Source organism: Panthera leo, chromosome B1, assembly GCF_018350215.1.
Source record: "Panthera leo isolate Ple1 chromosome B1, P.leo_Ple1_pat1.1, whole genome shotgun sequence".
Lineage (NCBI taxonomy): Eukaryota > Metazoa > Chordata > Mammalia > Carnivora > Felidae > Panthera > Panthera leo.
Window position 1 is genome coordinate 158,768,619 of NC_056682.1, and position 24,409 is coordinate 158,793,027.

Here is a 24,409-nt window from a genome sequence, read left to right on the forward strand (position 1 = left end):
TCCCAATAAGAGAACTAGGAATGCCAGAGCCTTCTATTTGGAATACTCTCTTAATTAAATATCCTCCAATCTCCTTACTTCTGGGACCACTTTGCATGAGAAAAGGTAGGAGACATTCTGTTGTTCCCAGAAAAAGTCCATTCTGTCAAGTAGACAGGAATCCTGCAAAAATAATTTGAGACACTGAGCAGTATTTGAAGCAAGAGGCACGGCTCTTCATAATTATCAAGGTTTTAAAAATTACCTTGAGTCTCAGGAAAGAGAGAGTCAGATCATCAATGGTGACAATTTTGTACTAGAGCTTTCACTCTAAAGGTATTCCTGAAAATGTACTTGTTTATGAACAGGGGAGCTGTGGTGGGGATTCCAGCTGCTCACAAAAGTCCTTTGTCTCTTCCACCTGGGTACAACTGTACTATACTTCCCAGCTTCCACTGGAAACATTACTTTTGAGTGACTGAGCTCAACTAAATGTGGGAAGAGTTGACAGATATCCTTTTCAGGCCCAAGTCTTAAAAGCTTCCTTCATGCACTGGCATTCATCTCTTTCTAGATGGCTGTGATGTTGATCCCTACATTGACATTGAAAGCCACATAGTGAAAATGGCAGAGACACAGAAGTCCTGGTCCCTCGATGATGACCACTGACCAGAGACACTGCCTTGGACTATTACGTGAGCAAGATATAAACTTCTATTGTATATGACATTTATGTGGCCCAGAGTATCTTTTGAAGGTCTATTTGTTACAGCAACTGGTCTATCCTAACTAATACAGGAGGAAATTGTTTGATGAGGCACCTAGATACAGATAGGGAGTTTTGATCATAGCAACTGAATAAGTTTTCACCAAAACAGTGGCTCTTAATTGTTTACAGATCACTTACTCTCTTTGTAAAATCTGGTAGAAATTAAAAACACTCTTCTCTGAAAAATTCACATGAACCCAGACACACACACATACACACACATACAACTGGATTGAAAGTGATTAAAATATCTTTTTTTCAAGTTTACCGTTTATTTTTGAAAGAGAGAGAGAGAGCAAGTGAGCAGGAGCAGGGGAGGGGCAGAGAGAGGGAGAAAGAGAATCCCAAGCAGGCTCTGCACTATCAGCACAGAGCCCGACAAGGGGCTAGAACACACAAACCGTGAGAATGTGACCTGAGCCAAAATCTCGAGTCGGACGCTTAACTGACTGCACCACCCAAAGGCCCCGATTAAGAGACCTTTGTCAATCATTTACTATATGTGGCTGACTAGTTGACACATGCCAGGGTTGCAACAGGGAACTAGGCTACCAGTCCTTGCCCTTGTAGAGCTCACAGTCTACTGGATCTAGGCGAGGAGTTATTTTTGCCTGCAATCTGTCCAAGACACTTGATCTCTTTAAGAACCCCAAGAACTACAAATCCCCCATCAAACCCTATTGCCTTGCAAAATCACCACCAGCATCTCCCTTCTCCCACAGATCTCCTCTCTCCCTACCTTCAACACTGGCACACCCCTCCCACTACGACCAGTGCCCTCACTTTCCACACACCCATCCCTGGCTTCTCCTGATTACTGCTCCAGGAAACTGAGGAAGGTACTCGTGAGCCTGGGCCTCTGTTGCCCTCTGGTGGTCAAACACAGCACTGGCCTGAAAAGCATGCCATCCTGGAAGCCTCAGGGTCTCCCCATACCGGTGTCGCATTAACCCTTCAGGGTCCTGTGCTGCCCCAAAAGAAGACTGAAAAGACAATATAATATGATCAGTGTTGCAGAGTATGGACAGATCGGGAAACACTGTGATATACTCCTGCTCTTCAAAGTTCTGCATCGTTTTCTCTTACCCTTTCCTACATATCTTCTTCCCTCGTAGTCCTTCTCTTATCTTTAATTACTTCCATTTTAGCATACCCCTGTCTGTGTCTTAGGCCTATCTCTAAGGTTTCTATCAGCACAGAGACACAAATTCAGCAGAGGAGCCACTGCCTAAGGTGTGTGACTTCAAGGGCCCTGGGAAACAACACACCCAGTTCTGCATTCCTCCGACCCCAGAAACTTCTGCCAAACTGTCTCTGAAGACGGACATTGCTTTAATTTATTCAATAAAGACACACTGATTATCCACTATGTCACAGGCACAGTACCAGGCACTGGGGATAGAGCAATGGACAAACTTAAAAATATGAAACATATTTTCATTCCATAATTAGGGCTCCCTTTAAATGCGAATAGTGCTATAAAGTAACACAAAGACTTACATAAACACTGAATTATTCATGCATGTCATCAAATTTCTCTGTGAAAGTCATGCATTAGTAGGCAAACGGAGGAACTGTTTAAGGAACAGTAGCCCCTTTCTGGTACTCCTGTGATCAAATCATAAAAGTTATTGTGACAACATAATTTTGTAGAAAGAACACATAATCTGAGGTGAGATAGACATGTATTTAAATTTGGCTCCATTACCTGTAAGCTGTGTGTTCATCAGCCAGATAATTAGGCTCTCTGAATCTCTGATTTTTAGCTGAAGAAACAGAGAAAGTGATCTCAATTTATCATGATTATGGTGCGAGATCACATGTGTGAGCCCACAGCAAGATGTGGCCAGAATGGGTCCCATAAACATTAGCTTTCCTGCCATTCCCAAACTAGCCTGGTTTATAGACAGAGACCAGTGAGCTAGGGTGACTCTAATGACGCTGGCACATAATGGCCAAAATTGCTTTAATAAGGGATCGAGATCTGATTTCACAGTTAGGGTCATTTCCATAATTAGCAAAATCATTACCCCCAGTTTGCAATCTGACCAAACCTACTACTTTTGTGGGTACGAACTACCTTGGCAATTTATGACATCAAACCCAGAAGGTGAGGCTCTCTCAAAGCCCTGGAACCTGTTCAGGGTATTGGTCTTTTCTTATATGAGCTAGAACAAAGGCCTGACAGAGGGAGCATGTGAGGGAAAGGTTGTCAGACCTCAGGGAATCCAGGAAGGGAAAGAAGAAAAACACCGACCTAGTGTCTTCCCCTGCCCCCACCTTTGATGTCATTTTGTGTCATTCTATTCACTGCCTCTAGGGAATCAATTAAAACAGTGCTAATTTATGGGCCTTAATGAACAAGGTATTATACAAGCTGTTTGTAAGCGTGGCAGGCTTCCTGAATGGAGAACACTCAAAAGCACAATTGCCTGAGGTGACATTCTCTTGCAGCCCTCCCTTCCAGATTCCAAAACGGCACAGGAGTGAACACATAAATACATCTGTGTGTGTGGGTATGTGTGTGTGCACGTATGTGTGTAGGATGCATATTGCATATTGTCTACACCTCCTCCTGCCCCCTCTTTTCTCTAAGAATGGCAGGGCAGAATATTTGCTGAAAAATATGAAGATGGTCTTTGTAACCCACACAGTGCTTTGCATTACGTAATCACTACTTGGACAAACTGATGGACCTATTACCTAATCATCCATTCACAGAGTGGACATTTTTGAAGTCCCTAATATTAGCCAGATACCATCCCAGGCTCTGGGAACGTCCAGGTGAATAAAATACAGTCATCTGCTGTAGAGTTCCCAGGCTAGCTGCAGAGACAGACACCTAAATAACTACAGTGTCTTACTGTCCCACAGAGGACTGACACTTACTTCGGGGAGTAGAGCACGGAGTGTAATAAAGTCAGGATGAGCTTCACTGGATCAGTGGGGGGAAAAATTCCCCTCCCTCTGCTTCTGTGCTCATCGGCCTGTGGTTTCTTAGAGCCCGGCTCTTCGGTCCAGCACCGTGTGGCTCTATAAGCCGTGAGCTCTCCTTTACTGAATCCCATTTCCTGCCTGGAGGACTCCTGGCAGGATTTGCCTATGAGCCCTTTCTGTTAGACTCCTCTGGCCTGAAACGAGGGTGTGTTGTCCCCAGCTCATGTACCTGATGCCAGCAGACCTGGTCACAGCCAAGGCCCACTCACCTAGGATCCAAGAATACCAAACAGCTGGCTGTCCGAGGTACTTGGTTGAATTTGAAGCTGAACATTGAAAAAGTAGACTAAATCACTATCTGCTGCCTACACAGAAAAAAGAAACAGGCCCTACTGAGCAGAACATTTCATGCCACACTGTACAGAGTAATTGTTTTACTTCCAGAGGCAGGGTGGCACGTGGTGAGGAGTCCAGGCTCTGTAGCCAGACTGCAGGGGTCAAGTCCTCATTCTGCTACTTGCATATTACATGCACCAGGAAAAAGTACTTAGCCACTCTGTGCCTCAATTTGCTCACATATGAAGTGGGGATAATAATAGAACCTCCCTTACATGCTTGCTGTGAATTGCAGAAATGTAAGGCCATCAGAGCAGCAACGGGGCCAGAAGCAGCCCACATGAGTATTTCTCATCACCATCCCAGATGGCCCTGTCTGCTCTTCCTTTTGGCATTTTTCCTCTTCTGGCTCCTCCTGTTTTCCCTCTGCCTCAATTTCACCGCCATGTTCAAATCCATGTCTTCTTTTCCTTCCTGGTGGCATATGTGAGCTATGATAGGATAATAAGGTACACATTCTTCAAAACGTCAAGATTCTGACTGGGGGACAGACTTCTACTTACAAGAATGACCTAATGAGACCTGAGTACAGCAGAAAAGTTCCATGGAGATATTTTCCGGGTTGTGTTGATAAATGAGCAGTAGATAACACTTTGGAAATTAAAGTTTTGCCTATCCGGTCCACATATGGGTCTGAAGTCACTCTCCTTACTGCTAATAGTTTACAGCAAGGTGTAGTTTGCTATGTTCCAGGACAGCTTCCTTGACAGAGATGATAATTCCTCTATACCAGGATTTACAGTCCTATATATACTAAATTCTGGGCCACACCCCATTTATGAGAACCCTGAAGAACGTCTGCATCCCCCTCCTTGAGTGTGGCCTTGGGGTGTGAAGATGGGCTTTCTGGTACTGCTGATTTATTTGTCCCCCCTCCAGACCACAAGGTGCTAGCTGTAAGACTGGTTCTTAGGAATCTCCGCATTTCCAGAACTGAGCCTAGTGCAAGCATGGAGTTGACACATAGCCTTTGTTTACCTAATTAATATAAAGGTAAGGGGGCACTTGGGTGGCTCAGTCAATTAAGCGTCCAACTTCGGCTCAGGTCATATCTCGCAGTTCATGAGTTTAAGCCCCACATCAGGCTCTGTGCTGATAGCTCGAAGCCTGGAGCCTGCTTTGGATTCTGTGTCTCCCTCTCTCTCTGCGCCCCACCCCCATCCCTCTCTCTCCCTCCCTCTTTCTCTCTCTCTCAAATAAATAAACATTTAAAAATTTTTTAAAAAAATAAAGGTAAGAACGTTGCTCTTTGAAGCACTCTAGAGGCCCACAGGAACAGCTGAGGATGGATATATTTGTTTCCGAAGATGAACCAATGGCACGATGTGCACTGTGATCGACAGCACAGGCTGACCCTGTCCTGGAAAGCTGAGATGGTCCTGCTGGAAAAGGCCACCAACAACACTGATGCAGCAGTTAAGCCATTGTTCCTCCCAAGACAGACCATCTTGGAGAAACTGAGGCAGCACAACATTCTCATACTTACTTAAAGGTAAACTTTCTTCTCTGCTCATATTAACTGAGCTCACTGCTGTCTCTGGAAATAACAGAGCATGGTGCTAAGAGACAGGGAGGGGAACCAGACCACTTGAGCTGGAAGCTCAGTCAGGTTCTGCCTATCACTAGGTATACAACCTTAACCTTGCCAGGTACCTAACCTCACTGTGTCTCCATTTCCTGATGTGAAAATGAGGTTCATAACAGGACCTGCTTCTAAGGAGTATTGGGAGATGGGGAGTCAGCGAGGTAATACGTGTACAGTACATAGGGCACGCTTGGCACTTGGGATGTGCTAGGTAAGCGTTTGGTAACAGTACCATCCAGGTGTAATGTTGGATGGGACAAAAAGCCAGCTGTGAATACCAGGCCAGCTGATAAAGAAAGTTTCTCATGTCTCTGGCCGTCGTGGGCAAGGTCTGGCCAAAGGCAGTACTGATTATAAAGAAAAGCAAGTTTCCGTGTCTCCGAGAGCCAAGTAGAATGGACAACTTGTCAGTTTCTGCCTTGATAAAAAGCAGGGCTGTAACAGGCCATAAAATTGCTCTAACCCTCCTTGCCTAAGCTGTCACGTGCCACCAGATCAATGCTTCCCTGGCACCTGCCGGTGATGGTCATTTGGGAGTTTTCAGCAGCACCTCAGCTGCTCTCTCTCCCTGCTGTGTGGGTGCCAAGAACAGCTCAAGGAACTGATAAAAAGACAAAGTGCTGGGGGCACACGACCAAGGCTGAAAAGAAGGCAGGGAACGGTGAGGTGGCAGGAGGGGAACAAAAGACACAGAGAGAGATGGAAGAAAGGAAAGCCAATCTGGCCAGGAGAGTGCCAATCTTGTTTTAATATCACTCTGACCCAGGAAAGAGAAATGGCAGTGGAAAGCTTGTTAATAGCAATAGGACACAAAGCCAATCCTTTCCTTTCTCCACTTTCCACGAGACCCAGGTGACACTGAAACCTGATTTGTGTTCTCTATGCTCCCTGGTACTTGGCCTACAGGTCTCTGCACTTTCTCTCCAGCCATTTAAAGCATAATAACTGCCCTTGCCTTCCCGCAGCATGTGTTGGAGACAAAGAACACAGGAATATGTCATTTCCTATAAAGGCCAGAAAGGGTGTTGTGACCAGTGAAGTGCTAAAATGACATTTGCACTTAGGTGACAAACAAGCCCATTCCATTCCAGGTAAAGGCTAGTAAAACACGGGAAAGTAAAGGCTGCCCTCTGCAGGGCACTCTGGGAACAACATCACTGCTGCTTCAGAAGGCAGCAAGGCATGCTCCATCAGGTTGATGAAGGATCAGCTTTGGAAAGTCACATCTGTTTGCTTGGCCTTGCCCAATATTCTTCCAGGTGCCAGTATGCTAGGAAATAAGGAGATAGTCAGGAGAAAGCATCCTTGTTTACTGTGGCCAACTCACCTACCTTCTCGCATAAACAAAGGCTTTTTAAAAATATGATTTCAAACAAATTGAATTTGAGAGACAAGTTTTTTAACACTAAACTAATCTTAAAAATAAATGCATTAGATTAATACACAAGCTGTAGCTGCCTTACTGGACTAGAGAGACAAGCAGCTGTTCTCCATGGTGCTAGAGAAGAAAAATGTAAAGTCAACAGGCATGAAGACACTCCCAGCTCCACACAAGATTAGCTGCCTGAAATTGGGCAGGGCACTTTCCCACTCTTGGACTCAGTTTCTTCATCCGTAAAATGAGGTGCCGAGCTAAAGGATGCCTGAGATTCCTTCCAGCTGAAACATGTTATGATCCATGACCTTTATTTTGTACTCTCAGCCAGCAGCGTAAGTGCTCCAAAAGAAATAAATGGAGCAAGGGAGAAAATAAAATCAAATAAGAATGTCATGCCAGCCCATCCATTTTCTATAACCCCTGGGTTCACCCCTCTGGTGGGTCCTTGGAGTTAGGGCAAAAGGGCCTGGAGTCCTGACTCACGCATCTGTGCACTGTTTTTAATTGCTGGAATAATTTTTTTAATCATTTACCAACATACTGAAGTCATGGTACCCTGTTTTATTTTCTTTATTTACAAACCCCAGAAATGCAATTGTTAGCAGGTGAATATTTAAGGGAAGTTTTAACTTTAAAAAAACGCTCAACTAAAAGAATTTGGAATCTGTGTTCACACAGACACACACACACACACACACTCCACCTGAAATTCAGTATAAAAGCAATCAACAGTTAAATGTAGAACAAAGAACCTCTACAATGGGCTGCAGTGACAAGCCAGCTTTGGGACATTTCTAATTGCTGAGGAGGAAAATCCATAACCACAAAGCCACTCTCAGTGGATAAGCTCCTGAGATACTGAAGTGTGATTTAGAAGCTGTCAGTGTAGAGTCTATTTCCTTGCCTAAACACCACGCAATACCTTTCTCTCCCTCACACACTCCCTTATTATGTGTAAAGTGTATGTTAAAAAAAAAAAAAAAAAAAAGCAAAGTTCTCTTACTTTAACCAGCCATAATATGGTTCCATCAACTCCAAAGCTTTTTCTTGGCTTTTGCTCTGTGAATGGTTGCAGGGAAAAACCACAGCTCCAGACTAGCTTGGGGCAACAGCCGTCTTGCTGGGCAACCAAAACGGGGACAAATGATTGTTAGGAGTGAGTTTTGCCAGTAACTTAAAACCAGCACGCTCCTGCAAGCAAGAAAGCCTCCCAAGCAGCACGTCCTCGGGTCCAGCCCTGCTCCAGTCTCCTTTGCTTCCCTGCTCACCTCTGCTGCAGGAAGGACAGGCAGACAGTCTAGCATAACTCCACAACTCCAGGGGCTGCATTCACAGAGAATACACCGTAGATGGCATTCCTGGATGCTGTGCCACTCAGAGTTACTGAGTGAAGCCCCTCACAACTGTTAGTCATGTGTCTTTGCCAATTCTTCCCTTTATCCCCCTTCCATGGAGACATGAAGAGATCTTTTCAATGAGAGAAAATAAAGCCTCAAATTATATTAGTCGGAAACACCGGGGGTTAGAGTCACTGCTCTAGTGACATCAGTTCTGTGCCTAATCAAATAACTGGGGTACATTGGAAGAGCCATATCTTCTCACTGAGTACCTTATACTCAACCCCCAAAACTGAAATCCAATCCAAAATCTCCGTGGTGAAATACAAATCAAAAAAACCACATTGAGATACCACCTCACACCAGTCAGAGTAGCTAAAATTAACAACTCAGGAAACAGATGTTGGCAAGGATATGGAGAAAGAGGAACTCTCTTGCATTTTTGGTGGGAATGCAAACTGGTGCAGCTACTCTGGAAAACAGTGTGGAGGTTCCTCAAAAAGTTAAAGATAGAATTACCCTACAGCTCAGCTATAACATTACTAGGAATTTATCCAAAGGAACGCTGATTCCTTGGGGTACATGTATTCCAATGTTTAGAGCAGCACTATCAAAAATAGCCAAATTATGGAAAGAGCCCAAATGTCCATCAACTGATGAATGGATAAAGAAGATATGGGGTGTGTGTGTGTGTGTGTGTGTGTGTGTGTGTGTGTGATGGAATACTACTCAGCGATGAAAAAGAATGAAATCTTGCCATTTGCAACAACATAGATGGAACCTGAGGGTATTATGCTAAGTGAAATAAGTCAGAGAAAGATATCATGTGTTTTCACTCATATGTGGAAGTTGAGAACTTAACAGAAGACCAAGGGAAAGAAAGAAAATAGTCACAAACAGAAAGGGAGGCAAACCATAAAAGACTTGTTTAAATACAGAGAACAAACTGAAGGTGGAAGGGGGAGGGGAAAAACAGGTGATGGGCATTGAGGAGGGCACTTGCTGAGATGAGCACTGGGTAATTTGTACGTAAGTGATGAATCATGGGCATCTACTCCCGAAGTCAAGAGCACACTGTATATACTGTATGTTAGCTAACTTGACAATAAATTATATATATATATATTTATAATATATATATACATATATACATATACATATATATATATGTATATATATGTGTGTGTGTGTGTGTGTATATGTATATGTATATATATAAATATCCCTGGCTGCACTGAAAATTTCACAATATAAGAAAAAGTTCCTTATGTGGTATGACAGAAAGCTATTAGAGCCAAAACCAACAGTCTTTCTGTAAGAAAAAATAGAGAAAGAAAGAAAACAAAAGGGTAAGGAGAAGGGGGGATATAAGGGAGGGTTTATAAAGAGGTAAGGAGGGAGAAGAGGAAAATGGAGGGAGAGAGAAAGAGAAGCTGGTGAGTGTAGGGAAAAGGTGGTCCAGAAGAGTTCATGTTTGGAGGTACAGCAGTGTAACAGACTGAGGAGGGCAGACCAGCACACAACAGAGATGGGAAGAGATAACACGTGTACCTTTCAGATCCCAAAAGAGCAAAGAGTAGGTCAGAAAAGACACATTAGGCTCAAGATCATCACCAGCAACACTGAGGTAGACTGAAAGGAAATGTGTCATGTAGTCGACCTTCAAAAGCAGTTGGTTAAGGCTCTGTTCAAATCTTTGGCTCATTTTTCTTCAGGTGTTTTTTTTTTTTTATTGAGTTGTGAGAGTTCTTGATATATTCCAGATATAAATCCTTTATTGGACTGCCATCTGCAAATATTTTTTCCCAACCTGTGGTTTGTCTTTTAATTTTTTGTAATATTATTTTTTGAAGAGCAGCATCTTTTAAGTTTGTAGAGTCCAATTTAGGAATTTTTTTCTTTTATATCCATGCTTTTTATGTCCTATGAATATTTGGTTTAATCTGTCATCACAAAGATGTTTTCCTACGTTTTCCTCCTGCATTTGTATAGTTTTAAGTTTACAGTTAGGTCTATGAATGATTTTATGTTCATTTTTGTATGTGGTGTTAGGTTATGAGTTCATTTGTTTTTGTATAATGATGTCCAATTATCTTAGTACTACTTGTTGAAAAAAACTATCTCTATTGAATCACCTTGGCACCTTTGTAAGAAATCAACTGGCCATATATTTGTGAGCTATTTCTGGACTCTTTTTCTGCGGTTGCATTGATCTATATGTCTATTATTTCACCAATGCCAGAGTCATTTCTCCAAAGAAAAAATAGCGATGGAAAATAAGCAAGTGAAAATATGCTCAACATCATTACTCATTAGGGGAACACAAATTAAATCTACAATATGATACTACTGTACACCTATTAAAACTAATAAAATTTTTTAAAAAATGAAAATACGAAGTGCTGGTAAGAATGTGGAGCAACTGGAACTCTCATACACTGGTGGGGGGAGGGGCAAAGGGTGCCACTACTTTCAAAAAGAGTTTGGAAGTTTCTTTTTTTTGTTTATTTATTTATTTATTTATTGAGAGAGAGAGAGAGAGAGAGAGAGAGAGAGAGAGAGAGAATCCTAAGCTGGCTCTGCACTGTCAGCACTGAGCCCAATGTGGAGCTTGAACTCATGAACTGTGAGACCATGACCTAAGCCAAAACCAAGAGTTGGATGCTCAATAGACTGAGTCACCCAGGTGTCCCTGGAAGTTTCTTATAAAAATAAACACATGCTTACCCATATGACCCAGAAATGCCATTATGAGATCATCAAGAGAAATGGATGCATATGTCCACACAAAAATTGGTGGGGGGATTTTTAGAGCAATTTTCGTCATGACCACCAGATACTAGAAACAACCCAAATGTTCATTAAATGGTAACTGGATAAACAAATTCAAGTACATCCATCCATACATGGAAAAGTACTCAGCCATCAAGAAACAACATGCTCCTTCAATAACATGGATGAACCTGGAAAGCAGATTATGCTCAGCAGAAGAGGCCACACTCAAGAGGCATTAAGGAAAAGGCAAAACTATGAAAAAGCAAAACTATGGTAACAGGAATCAGTGGTTGCCAGGGGGTGATGTGAGCGAGGGGGCTGCTAAAGGGGCACAAGGAAATTTTGAGGGTGATGGCAATACTCTCCATCTTGATTGTAGGAATTACACAACTGTATACATTTGTTAAAACTTATAGAACTATATATCTAAAAAGGGAAGATTTTATTCTATGCAAATTATACCTCAATAAACCTGGCTTTAAAAAAAAAAAAAACAAAAAAAAACACTGACTGGCAGATACTCACAAGATTGGCAATTTGATAGTGTGACAGAAGGGAAACCTCTCCAGCTTCAGGTGCCAGCCAATGGATTAATGTTGTTTTATGTTAATTAAATGTATTAATATAACTCTGTAATAAGAGTACCTGTCGTCTAGTTTCGATATTCCCAGGAGTGATGGGATCAAGGGAAATATGCCAATCTAGCAATATTCTATGAAACTAATTACCTCAGGAATTTGTGTAAGACTGAACCAACGCAGTTATTATGCTCAAGTAGCAAATTAAAAATACCAGTCTACCGAGAGAGATTATAATATACCCACAAGAGTTTGTTGCTTTCCTTGAGCCTCAAAGATAAAGTAGGGTTTGGGGTTACTTTGAGATTGTGCCACATTTTTCATTATCCAATATGGGAATTGGAGCTCTTGTTATCAGCCTCATTTCTGAGTCTCCCTGTGTTTCTTTTGATTTTCTGGACAACAGCTGCTGCCCACGGTCGGAGTGGTGACTCATGTGTCCGCTCAACAGAACTGACAACATCCAAGAAATTCAGTCCATCTAACGCAAGGGAGCCCATCAAAACACTCGTGTAAGCAGCAGGGACCCAAAGATTCCAATTCTACATGGAAGGTCCCAGAGAGTATCACAAGCTCTGAATCTTTTAATTCTGCTCCAGTCACAGAGACACGGACATCTACCAAATCTAGACAGTGTCAGAGCAAGCAGGCTGTGCTGACCTTGTTTTTAAATCTCCCAGGACAAAGGTACTTTTAAATCACAAGGTATCTGAGTCCCTCCACTCCTCAGCTCCAGCTTTCCTCTCTGACATTATCTCTTGACCAGCCTCCTGACCCCTGCCCATTCCTCTGTCTCTACTAGCAACTACCTTGTGGTCTCAGCACACCAGACTATGGCGCTGGCAATAAACCCACTGGGCACTTCTCAGTTTTTGCTCCTTAATCCACACTTCTTCATTTCAAATGCGCTTCCCATAAAATTCTCCAACTATGGAAACAGTCTTTCTTGAAGGCCCAGCAAAGAAGCTATCTCTCTATGAAGCCCTCCCATTGCCCTCAACCAAAACTATTCTCTCTGTTTTCTGTCTCCTTGTGGCCCTCCTCATCCCATACTGCCCCTTCTCACCCTCAATGCCTCTCAAGTGTACTCCACAGAAAGGGCACAAGGCAACTTTTATTGAATTGCACTGGATTTATCCCTATCATAATTCCTTGAATATTTCCAGATAAAAAGATGTCTTAAATCTGGCTTGTCAAAAATTGTGGAAAGTTTCTGTGAGAAAATTTTTACTCTCATATTGAGACTGTGAACAGAGACCTCCAAAATAAAGAGGAAAATAAATTCACTCAATCCAAATATTAAGACTTATTGAGCAATAAAATAATTGCCTTGCTGAATTCAACTGCTTTAAAAAAAAACTATATTCAGCAACCAAGTTGATCTGTGTATGTAGACATAGACTAATGTTGCAATTAGGAATTCCAGGACACGTTTCCTCAGCTTTAATCCATCACATCATTTTTGAGATTGTTTCTTACTGAGCATTTCTATGTTTCTGGAAAACCAACAGGATATGAAAATATGAAAAGACTTTTTTTATCAGAGAAAAAGTAGTGCCTTTATTTTGTCTATAATCTTGTCTTCCTCCCAACTTCCACCTTCTGGTTAGAGAAAAATAAATTAACTAAATGTCTAACCTGGTTTAAATTTAGTTTGATCCAATTATTTAAACAGCCGCTTTAGGGAATACCCAGTCTCTCCTGAATAAAATTGCTTCGTCTTTCAAACAGCCTTCCCCTCCTGCTACTTCTCTCCCTGTGGTAGCGATAAGTGGGAGGGGAGGGGGAAGTAAGGTGGCTTAAGTGTCCTGCACCTGCCATGTCAGGCCTATTCGCTATTGACTCAGCATCCTCAGTAACAGGAAATGAGAGACCCTCAAGAATGCCAACTAGATCCTCTACCCTCTTAATTATGGCTATCCCATGTAGGTGTTGGCCTCTCCCAGAGTCTCAAAACAAAAACCCATTATGCTTACTGGGTATCCTATATGCCTTCCTATTCCCAGGCAAAAGAGAGAGAGAGAGAGAGAGAGAAAGAGAGAGAGAGAGAAGGAATACCCAGCTGACCACCTCTACTTCTTTCTCTTTTCCTCTTTTCTGTCCTACTGCTTCCCTCCTGCTCTCTCTTGGACCTGAAAGCACAATGAAGTGCCAAACCAGACCCCTTCCCAGCCTACCATGCCTTTATTAATTTTGATTCCTCATCCTATCAATATATAAGCCATGTTGTGAACCTGCGAATATCTGGTATATCATGACCCCTGGGAGCCTGCCGCCCACAGTTCCAATCTCTGATAAGAAACAGCTCTTCCTTGAAGAAATTATGCCTGCTGTGCTTTAGTTTGCCATTGGTACAGGCTGATGGTAAGCAAATACCTCAGCCATGTCTACTGAATATGAATGAATCATGCCACAACAGAATTGCAATGTCTAGTGACAAGCTGTCAACTGTCCTGAGAGAAGCATCAGAGCTATTTGGACACTTTGTTAAAATGCATTTGAGTCAAATGCACATCTGACCTTTCTTCGTCTGTCTATCACACACCCTACTAGAACTCTCCCGTCTGGGCTTTCTTACCACTACCTGGCTTCATCTTATCACAATCCTTCTTAACCTTCACCTCTACCCTCTACACTATAGCACTTACAGCACCTACAGCACTACCTTTTAAAAATTTCTCTCTTACAATTCTTTTTGTTCCTAAAATGATGATTCTCTTACACTAGTTTGAGACTAGGCCCAACATCGACATAAGTTCCAAACTCAGAAGTTCATCTCAACCTTCCCGTCTCTATTTCTCTAAGTCTCTTCTCAAATCAGCCAAAGACCTCCTCCAGGACCATTTACTCTCTGGGCATGGGGAATGCCCATTTAGACTTTGCAACTGCTTGTGACATTAACTTTGCAACCCAGAAAGGGGACTCTGAGCTGGGTTCAACCTTCTTAGTTCTCAGTGTGAGCCCTTCCATTTAATGCAAGCTTTATTCAAATGCAGTTTTTGAAATGCAGTCCTTTAATCCCAACTTTTAAAATTTTTACCTTGTTTCTTCATCTCTGACACACTCACAGAGACTGTTCTCTAGCCTGAAAGTCAGGAAATCTGGAAACTTCTTCTGCCTCCAGCACAGATAGCCACGTGACCTTGAATAGTATCTTCTCACCTTTAGGAGTCTCAGTAGATGCATCTGTACATTAAGGCTGGATCACCAACATTCATCTCTACTCTGTGCTTCCATTATTTCAATAAATTTCTGTCTTATTAAAGCATGATTCTTTGCATTCAATTGAAACAAATAGCAATGAGAATTTTCCTTTCTTCTTTGCATACCTGCTGTACCTTTAAATCAGAACAAATTAAAAGCAAAGCTTCCTACAATATAACTTTCTTTCCTCTCCAAATGTTAACTGACTCTTGAACAGGTATGTTTTACTCTGCTCTCCACTCCAACATTTTAAAGAATATTATTTTTCATCACAGTAGCCAGAGTCTTCCAGTATCATTAAAAATAAAGCAATCAAAGTTAAGAGATAAATAAATATGAAAAAAACTATTTTTATTCAATGTTCCATTATATTAGACAGTGTGTACATCTGTATACCAGTAAGAGCATGCATTTTTTTCTTGCATCTCCTTTTTTTGACTTCCACACCTGTTTCCCAAATTCAATACTAGCCATTCTTACTCTCAGAAATAACCCCAAATCGTGATTTGTTCACTAGTTCACTACCTTCTGAAGCTACCTTCAGTCTTTGGGGAGTTTTGTCATTTTTTGGTTGTTGTCATTATTACTGTCAATTTTCTTCTTTTTATGACACGTATAGTCTGTGGTCATTTAATTCTGGGTGATTGCAGATCCTATTGTCTCTGAATTTTTCAAAAAATAAGAAGATGCCCTTTGCATTGCTTGTCATTATCTTAAAAGAACTATTTACATTGTGAAACAACTATTTTTTCCAAGATAACTAAAGTAGAGAATAATTATAATTTTCTTATATAGATACTGTAAGTTGAATTCTTGCTTATATGTATTTTTAGGGATGGTAGAAAGGTTGATATGGAAATGTTTTACAACATTCACATAAGGAGCTGGTCCACACTCAAACAATTGGCTAATTCAATGAAGTTGCCAAAAAATAGCAATCAATTCAGTGAAAAGAAAATCAATCACAGAGGTTGTTTAGTTGTTTTGTAGACAAAACAGTCAGTGGAGTGATTGAATTTTTCACTTTTCAATGAGTTGTTTTGGCCTTGTGTGGATGCAGCCATTAACTCATTAATCACCCAGAACTCCTGAGTGGCTGGGAGAGGGAAATCATTACTTTCCAAGTATAGATCGCATATTAACAATATGCAAAAGGCCCACCAGGGTGAATGTGCTCAATGACCCCATTTGAGAAAAATGAGTTTCACAAATATTTTATAGCATATGGAGGTAAACTGTACCTGATTTATCATTTTTCTTTCCAAATGTAAAATTCAGTGTCCTTTAGAATAAGTTTACAATGAATTTAGTGCATTTGAAATGTATTCATTTAATCTTTAAAATGAATTTTAATTCATAGAGTGGTAAAAAAAAAAATTATTGTTGTAAAATATTGGGTTTCCCCACATTGATTTTAAGCAATATCAAAATGGAGAAATTTTGCAGACATCACAATTAGCTCCCATCCATGCAAGTATACATATATGCCAGTCTGATAAATATGTATATTTGCCCATATGGTGTTGAATGTTAGCTTCTAATTTACCTCTTAATTTTTAATTAATTTTAAATTACATTCTAAATGAAGCCAACAGGAGTCTAATTTGCATGCTTATTTGCATATCTGTAAACACACTGCTTGCATTGTTTATCTAGTCCTGGTCCCCATGACATACAGAAGTTTTCTCACCCCACGCAGTGAATGGGGGCCCCTGAAACATCAAGGTGCCCTCTAAGCTTAACAGAGATGATTCTGACCCAGAATGGATGATGCTGGCTCTCTTCTCCACAGTAGCCACAGAGGATTCTGAGAAGCCAAGGTCAATGATAGTAGTTAAGACCTCTGCTTTCTCAGAGGGCTAATGGTATATGTGCTACATCTTTAGAAAATAAAACTATATACTGTTTGCACACTTTGGATTTTTAAAATATATGATGCCCAGAATTCCTGAATTATTAATACCAAATCAGAAAAAAAGTCACATCCTATCTATTTCTCTGGGTTGATGGGTTCCTAACCCAACCAGAAGGCAGCACAGAACCAAGGCAGTTTCCTCTGTGACAAGCAATAGATAATGATTTTCTGTTTGAAGAGGCTGTCCACTAGCAGCTTTAATGGCCACTGTGTGGTCTGTTGGTACCTTGCCTTTTGATCTCAAAACACCACACATGCAACTCCAGTCAATCAATATACAAGCAACCTCAAAGGCCCCTGGGAGGCTGACAAACAGTTTGGGATTCAAAGAGATTTGTTGCCATCCTGCACACATACCACACCAACAAACAAGACGGCAGACAGACTTCTCTTTCCTGGAAGTACTATAATTTCTTTCTTTATAAGTGGCTTCATTAAGCTAAGGTATCACAGTTATTAGTAAAGCAAACACCATACTGCATGCTAATAGGAGCTTAGTGATCATATTTAGGGTCAAACCCACCCAATTCCTAATCCCAGCTTTTTTTAACAGTCCAGCTGTGTGACCTTGAGCAAGTTCCCTAACCTCTCTGATGCTTTATTATCTCCATCTGACAGAGAAAAATACTAGAAGTGATTCTACTTTAGGGTTGTTGTAAAGACTAATCAAGATAGAAATCTCCTGGAACATTTTGCCTTATTTTTCTTTCTTCTCCAGTGGAAACAGACACCAAGCCCCACCCCCACCCCTGGAGAATGTTAAATGGGGCACCCCATGGCAGATAAAGAGAACAAACCAGACCTGTGGAAACTCCACAGTTCTCTTGATCTTTACTAAGACCGCCTGATTTCTTGTTTCTATAAACTTTCATGGCTGCCCTATCAGGAGACAGACTTTCTCTTTTAGCTAAGTGTTTATCAAAATCAATCCAGGCCTCAGTAGACCAAATGTAATATTAAATGTGTCAAGATGATGATCTTTACAGCTGGACTGTCATCATACAATCAATCAATCAGCCACAAGAATAGCAACACTTCCCCTGCAAAGGGCAGAAAAATATTCTTCCTTCTGAAATAGCCAGGAATCATTTACGTCAAACATTGACCAGGGCTCAAGTCATCGTATACTTGGTCATTCTGTACAGTGAACCAGATATGCACAGGGGGACCTGCTCACCCCCCCTTGGAGGGAGAATAACTCGATGCTCATTGGATCTACCCCACGACCAAATATTTCAATCAACCAGTAGGCCTACATGCAATTAGATGTAAAAATGTAAATATTTAAAAGAAATCACAGCAAAGATAAAAGAAAGAAGTTACATGAGATCAGATGGATAATCAGCTCACTGAAATGCACATCATGAGATCATACAGTTACCAAAATTGGAACCTCAATCCAATTCTAACCTTCTAAATATTCTAAACAAAAAGATTACTTAATCTGTAAAAGAGATACATTCTGCATAAAATAAAGCAATACCTGTTGCCCAGAAAAGTAATGTTTTTAGGTACTAAAGTCTTGGAGACAAGTTTCCCATGGTCTACATGGAATCTATGAATTTGAAACTATTTACCTACAAATTTACACCCTATCTCTATACCTTTTAAATGAATAAAAGACTCAAAATTAATCTCTCCTCCCTCTCTGCTACTGTACATTTTTTGCTCTCTATAATGGCATTTCCACAGATGGCCTTGTTTCCAAGAAAGAATCATACCCTGAGTATTTGAGGGCTGCTCCTGTCCAGGCTGTACACTGCATTTACATGGACTATGGTGAGTGGTGCCCCTGGGGCTATACAATGCAGCTTGCCTACAGAAAGCACTCAGTCAACGTTTTCTTTGTTATCTCAACATGGTAGATACAGAGAGGAAGTAAATGTAATGGTTAAGCACATGGTTACTGCCCAGATGTGAATTCTGACTCTTCTACTTGCTCACCTGGGCAAGTTACCTAACCTCTTTACATCTCTGTTCCTCACCCATGCTATAGAGATAGTTAAATTATATACCTAATAGGATTAAATACACTTATACATATAAAGAACTTAGAACAGCCCCAGCACAAATACTCTGCACTGGTATTAATAGACATTATCCCAAATGCAGAAAATATCCAAGCAGACTTCTATTTTAATGGTCTTAACGGGATATTCATACTGTTACACTGTTCCTAAAAAGCAACTTTTGGATAAGAATACTGCCATGACACAATGCTAATGGCAGTCTGTATTTCTAAAAGAATACAATAAGAGTAGGGAAGGAGATTAACCATGTTGATCACCTACTATATGTCAGGCATGGAGAGGATACTTCATGCATTCAATCTCACTTATTCCTCACAACTGTCCTATAAGAGGGGTATTCTCCATGCCCTAGAACAGTCTGTGAGTGCAAACTGTATCACATCCTCAGTAATCATCAGTCGGCCATCAGTTAATACAGAATACAGCCCCTACAAAACCCCTCTATATACCTCTCTCCATTTACAAGGATGTCACACATGGCTAGTGCACAAAACCCATTGGTTAGACACTTCTTGGCATCTGCCACATATCACTGCCCCTTCTGCTTGGCATAGATCACTAAGGAATGGTTGCCTATTCTGCTGACTGCTTCTACATCTACCCAGCACTGCCTCTTTGCTGGGCAGTGTCCTTTCTGCTATGTGCCAATACACACACCAGGCACCACCACCACCGGCAGGCTTCCTTGGCATCTCCCTCTGCACACCAGTTACCCACCAAACTGGCAGTGCTGCCCCCTCTGTGTTGTTGTACTGTTGAAGCTCTAGGAGAAGGCTGGAGGAATATCTCCCTTCATTTGGAGTTATTGTACTCCCTCAGAAGAATAGCAAAACAGGAATGTGTGTGCCTTGATGACTCTCATTCCCCAAGAAAACACCTTTTTGGATTTTCTACATTCAGCCTCCTCTGTTTCCACAACCCAGGTAAGTGGGGACTAAGCCAGGGACGCACCTGAAATTGTAGGCTACGTCCCTCTGGATCCTGGGGTTCTACCACTGGTCTAGCCTACCAGGTATTTTACAGTTTGAAAAACGTTTGAGGGCATCACAGTTGCTTTATTACTTAAAAAAAAGATTTCTCCCTATTATATCTGTGTCTATAGTCAGGATAGAGAATATACAAATAAATGCTATATTTACCTAAGTGTTGCTGTATTCCATATTGTAAAAAATAATAGCATCCTCAGGGCCAGGGTAATATAAAGATTGTGTAATAAAGACAAAGCTGGGAATAATAAAGTATTGACTCTGAAAACAAATAGACCTGGGTTCTATTATAGCTCTGTGTGCCTTTGGATACATCACTTCACCTCACTTTCAACATCTATAAAACTAAAATAATAATATTAAACTTGTATAAAATCTGAGATATACAGTTAATGTGCATGAAATGCCTGACATATGGTAGTTGCTCAATAAATGGCTGTTTTTCTTCCTGTTATCACTGTGTAATTTTCTTTGGATATGGGCTTTAAGAGCTCTAGGTCGTGAAAAGTGACAGGCAGCTAAATAACAATATTTGCTCCACAATTATTTGTTGAAGGTATCCTACCTGTAACCCCTGTGGTAGTTCAATGGAGTATATAGTGGAGAACAAGATCAACAAGGTTCCTTTCACAGAGCCTTCATTCTAGGTGGGAAGATATAAAATAAGTAAACTAAGAAGTAAGTGATAGTATTACAAACTGTTATTAATACTCTAAAGTAAATGAATAAAAGAGGCTAGGAATACAGAATGGGACATCTGTAAAAAGTGTTAAGCACAGGAGTGAAATTACCTAATTGATATTTCTACCAGATCATTGTGACAGTTTGGGACAACTAGATTGGAAGGTTACAAATGTGAGAATAAGCAAATAAAATCACTGTGTTCTACTACAAGAGGGCAACATATGGCAACCTTGATTGACTTCAAAATAGTCTTCAAAATGATAAATTAATTTCTATGTGTAAGAGGTGTGCAGATTCTTAGGGTGAAAAAAAATGTTCTTTATCATGGGTACTGGTAAGTTAATGAAACAGTTCCCATCTCCAGCCTGAACCATGGGGTAATATAACAAAAGACTCCAAAGTCGCAGATGAAAGAAGGTTGTGCCAAATTTGAAATAAAGAGATTTAGAAAGCTGCCAGCAGGCTCAGGGCACAGGTTTCAGATGGCGCAGGAGGGGAAGATAGTGAGCAATGCCAGCTAGGTCTTTCTGTAAGGAAGGAGCCAAGAACCAGCTCTTACCAGAAAGCTGAGCTTGGCCATTCATTTTCCATTAGTACCATGTAAGTCTCTCCATCTCAGGGACAATTTGACAGAATCTGAGAAGGCTCTCATTGTCTGTGAGCTGGGCTTTTGTGAGAGAGATGTGGCAGAGAAAACTATGTTAGATCCAGGAATGTGTATCCAACCACACGCACGTATATATGTGATACACACATACAATCAACTTAACTCAGTTCAATTTTGATCTCCTCCCTTATTACAGTATAATAATTCAATATATGCATATATTGTGAAATGATCACCACAAAAAGTTTAGTTAACACCCACCACCTCACATACCCACAAATTTCTTTTTCTTGTGATGAGACCCTTTAGGATCTACTCTCTTAGCAATTTTCAGACAAGCCATTAGTTCTCTAAATGATTTTTCTAAAATGCAAATTTCATACAAAAATAATATCATAGCCCATGAGAAAAGTTAACAGATGAGAGAGCCCCATCTCTCAATTTCTGGGATTATCAGTACTTAGAAAAAAAATTACATGTGTCTTTTCGACAGGATATTTCTGCATAATAATTTGTTAAGAGACTGGATTCTTTCAACAGATTAGGTTCAGTAAATGATAAGGGACGTATGGGGCTGAATCTCAGAAGAGTGAAGCTTTGATAAGGGAATAGTAAGGAGAACGGGAAGGTGGGTAAGAATGACACATGAGCAATGATGTCCAGGCAGCACAGGCCCAGCTGGTGCCTAAAGGTCACAGACAAAAGGCAGAGACAGAGAAAGAAGGGACAGGGGATGCTGAAGACAAAGTTCACCTCTGTAATATTTTGTTCAGAAGCAGTCTATCTCTAGTGGATAAACAAGGTCTTGTTTTCTGTGGTGTCCATTTGTTTATTGTCTGTTTTCAGTAAGACAGTCCATCTAGAGAGATAGAAGACAGACTCTATCTATTTTCTCACTCTACTGCCTTCCTCCTTCAGATGTAAGGAGCAATGAATAAAATATGTCCTTGAGAGGTCAAATCTAGACTGGAAAAAAAATACTGGAGAAAAAATTAAAAACTAAAGTAGTTTTAGCTTTTATGTAGTTCCTGTGAAATCACAAGCAAGAACTAGCGGCAGGTACTTGACAGAACATGAAGTCTTGTGCTCTGTGTTCTCTGCAGGAAGAGATGAGGTGATTCTTTGGACACTGATCAAAATTCCCTGCCTCCCTCAGGGTAGCTGAACATTGGAATGGCAGGAGCACTGCGCCATCTTGTGGGAAGACACAGGGCATCAGCACTCATTTGCAGACACTTTTTACTTTACACACACACACACACACACACACACACACACTTGCTTTTTCAAGGAAGACTTATGAACAAAACCCAAAGCTCAGTTGACAACTATAAAAACACCATCAATTAAAGATATCCTCTAGTAAGTTTCACAAAAAAATTAATGTATAAATGAAAATGTTTAGAATGTAATACCTCTCTAAATCCTTAAACTTTCAGAAAGAAATATAATAATAATATTTGAGAGTAAATGAATGTGTATTCTGTACAACATAGGTGTATGGTCTAGGTACTCTCTGTGTATTAATATATGTTATCCCCACAACCACCCTATGAGATATGCCCATCATCTTCCCATTTTACGGTGAGGAAACTGAAAGACAGAGAGGTCCAGTAACTTCCCCAAAGTCACACAGCTGGTAGGTGGCACAGCAGGAATACAACTATAATCTTAAGCTCTTAAGCACCATGTTAGGCTGCTTCTCTGACACACGCAGTGTAGCACAGTGAGACTGGATCTCATTAAGCAAGCAAGGTAAGGGGATAAAAGACTTTGAAAACCATGTCCCTAGAGCACACAACTCTGATTTCAAATCACTTCCCCAAGCAGAAAAACAACTTCCTGAGCTTCCTATGAGGCAGAACCTTTACAAAAAACAATGTTTTGAAAATCACATTTATAATAAAGTTCCCTTTTCAGAAACACGGAATTTGAAACTAACGGGCAAGATCCCTTGATGCTCCTGATCATTATATCATCACCATCACCATCATTACTGCTGCCATTGTCAAAACCATCATCATTATCATCATCATCATCATCATCATCATCATCATCATCATCTCTAGCATTTATGAAGTGTTTACTCTGTGTCTTGCACTGTATTCAATGTCTTCAGATTATGTGCATACAAACCCTTATTTTACAGATGAGGAAACTGAGGCCCAGCAAACTTGGGAGACTTGCCAAGACTCCATTAATAGTCAGTGGTGCAGCCTGAATCTATGGCCACACACAGCCCAGTGCATTTCCCTCTAAACCATGCACATCTCCCACTAGATGGAACAGTCATCAACAACTAACTTTTGGAAGAATGATGGCATGTTTTCCATCTCCAACTATCTCATTAACACTAATTTTCTCCAAAAATGCTTTGTCATTCCTCTGAAAGCCATTATCTTCTTTCTTTTCCAGGAATGACATGTTGTCATTTTAGCTTGGTTACTTTTGATGCAGTATAATCTGATTTTGCTAGGAACCAGTTATTCTTCTTACATCTGTTTGATCATTCAGCAACTAATAGGCATTTTCCACAACTGCTGATATAAGAAAGACAAGAAAAAATACAGCTTACCTTGCATACCCTGATTCATCTGAGCTGGGCACAATTCACATATCTTGAATTTGGAAAATGCGTAAGTCTCCAGATTTTCACCTCTCTTTATGAGAAAGGGGCTGGAGACTCAGACGCCAGAACGATCAGCCTGTGCGCAAAACTGCTTGGGGTAGTGGCCAGGCAGACTGGATGTAAGGGACAAGGGAGGTGGGAGGTCAGCACAGCACATATCCTTCCCCCAACTTCCAAGGAAGGAACAGTCTCTAACTCAGAAACACAATTGCTCTATGAAAATACATAAAACACCTTAAATTGTGAAAGTCAAGTCATGGTTTTCTTTATAGAAGTAAAAGCCTTTTTATTCAGAGAAAAATCAAAACCTACCAAGTCATATTTAAGTAATCTGTGTCCTTCCCACCCCAAACCCCAACATGTTAATCAGATTTGTGGCTCCAGCAACAGGACCACTTGGACTCCCTTGAAGAGATAAGCTATCTGGGATGAGAAGAGAACTTGCTGGAAATGCAAGATAAATAAAAGTAGATTGGAGCCTATCTGCCAGGAACCACACTTTTTCCCCAGCCATTTGCAGGGGAAGAGCTAGAGAAGTAGGTTGCTATGCCATTATAGGTCATTTTCTCTCCTGAGCTGTGCCACCCCATGCTCCTTTTTCATTCCAATTGCTGCATTTC

At 40.9% G+C, this 24,409-nt stretch overlaps 1 long non-coding RNA gene across 1 annotated transcript; it reads right to left on the bottom strand.

Moving 5' to 3' along the window:
• On the bottom strand, positions 1–21,204 carry LOC122217147. Its single transcript, XR_006201314.1, has 3 exons — positions 21,113–21,204; positions 20,435–20,512; positions 1–162 (listed from the first exon to the last, which is right to left on the bottom strand). It is a non-coding gene; the product is annotated as an uncharacterized LOC122217147 (long non-coding RNA).
• Between the last annotated feature and the right edge of the window lie 3,205 nt (positions 21,205–24,409).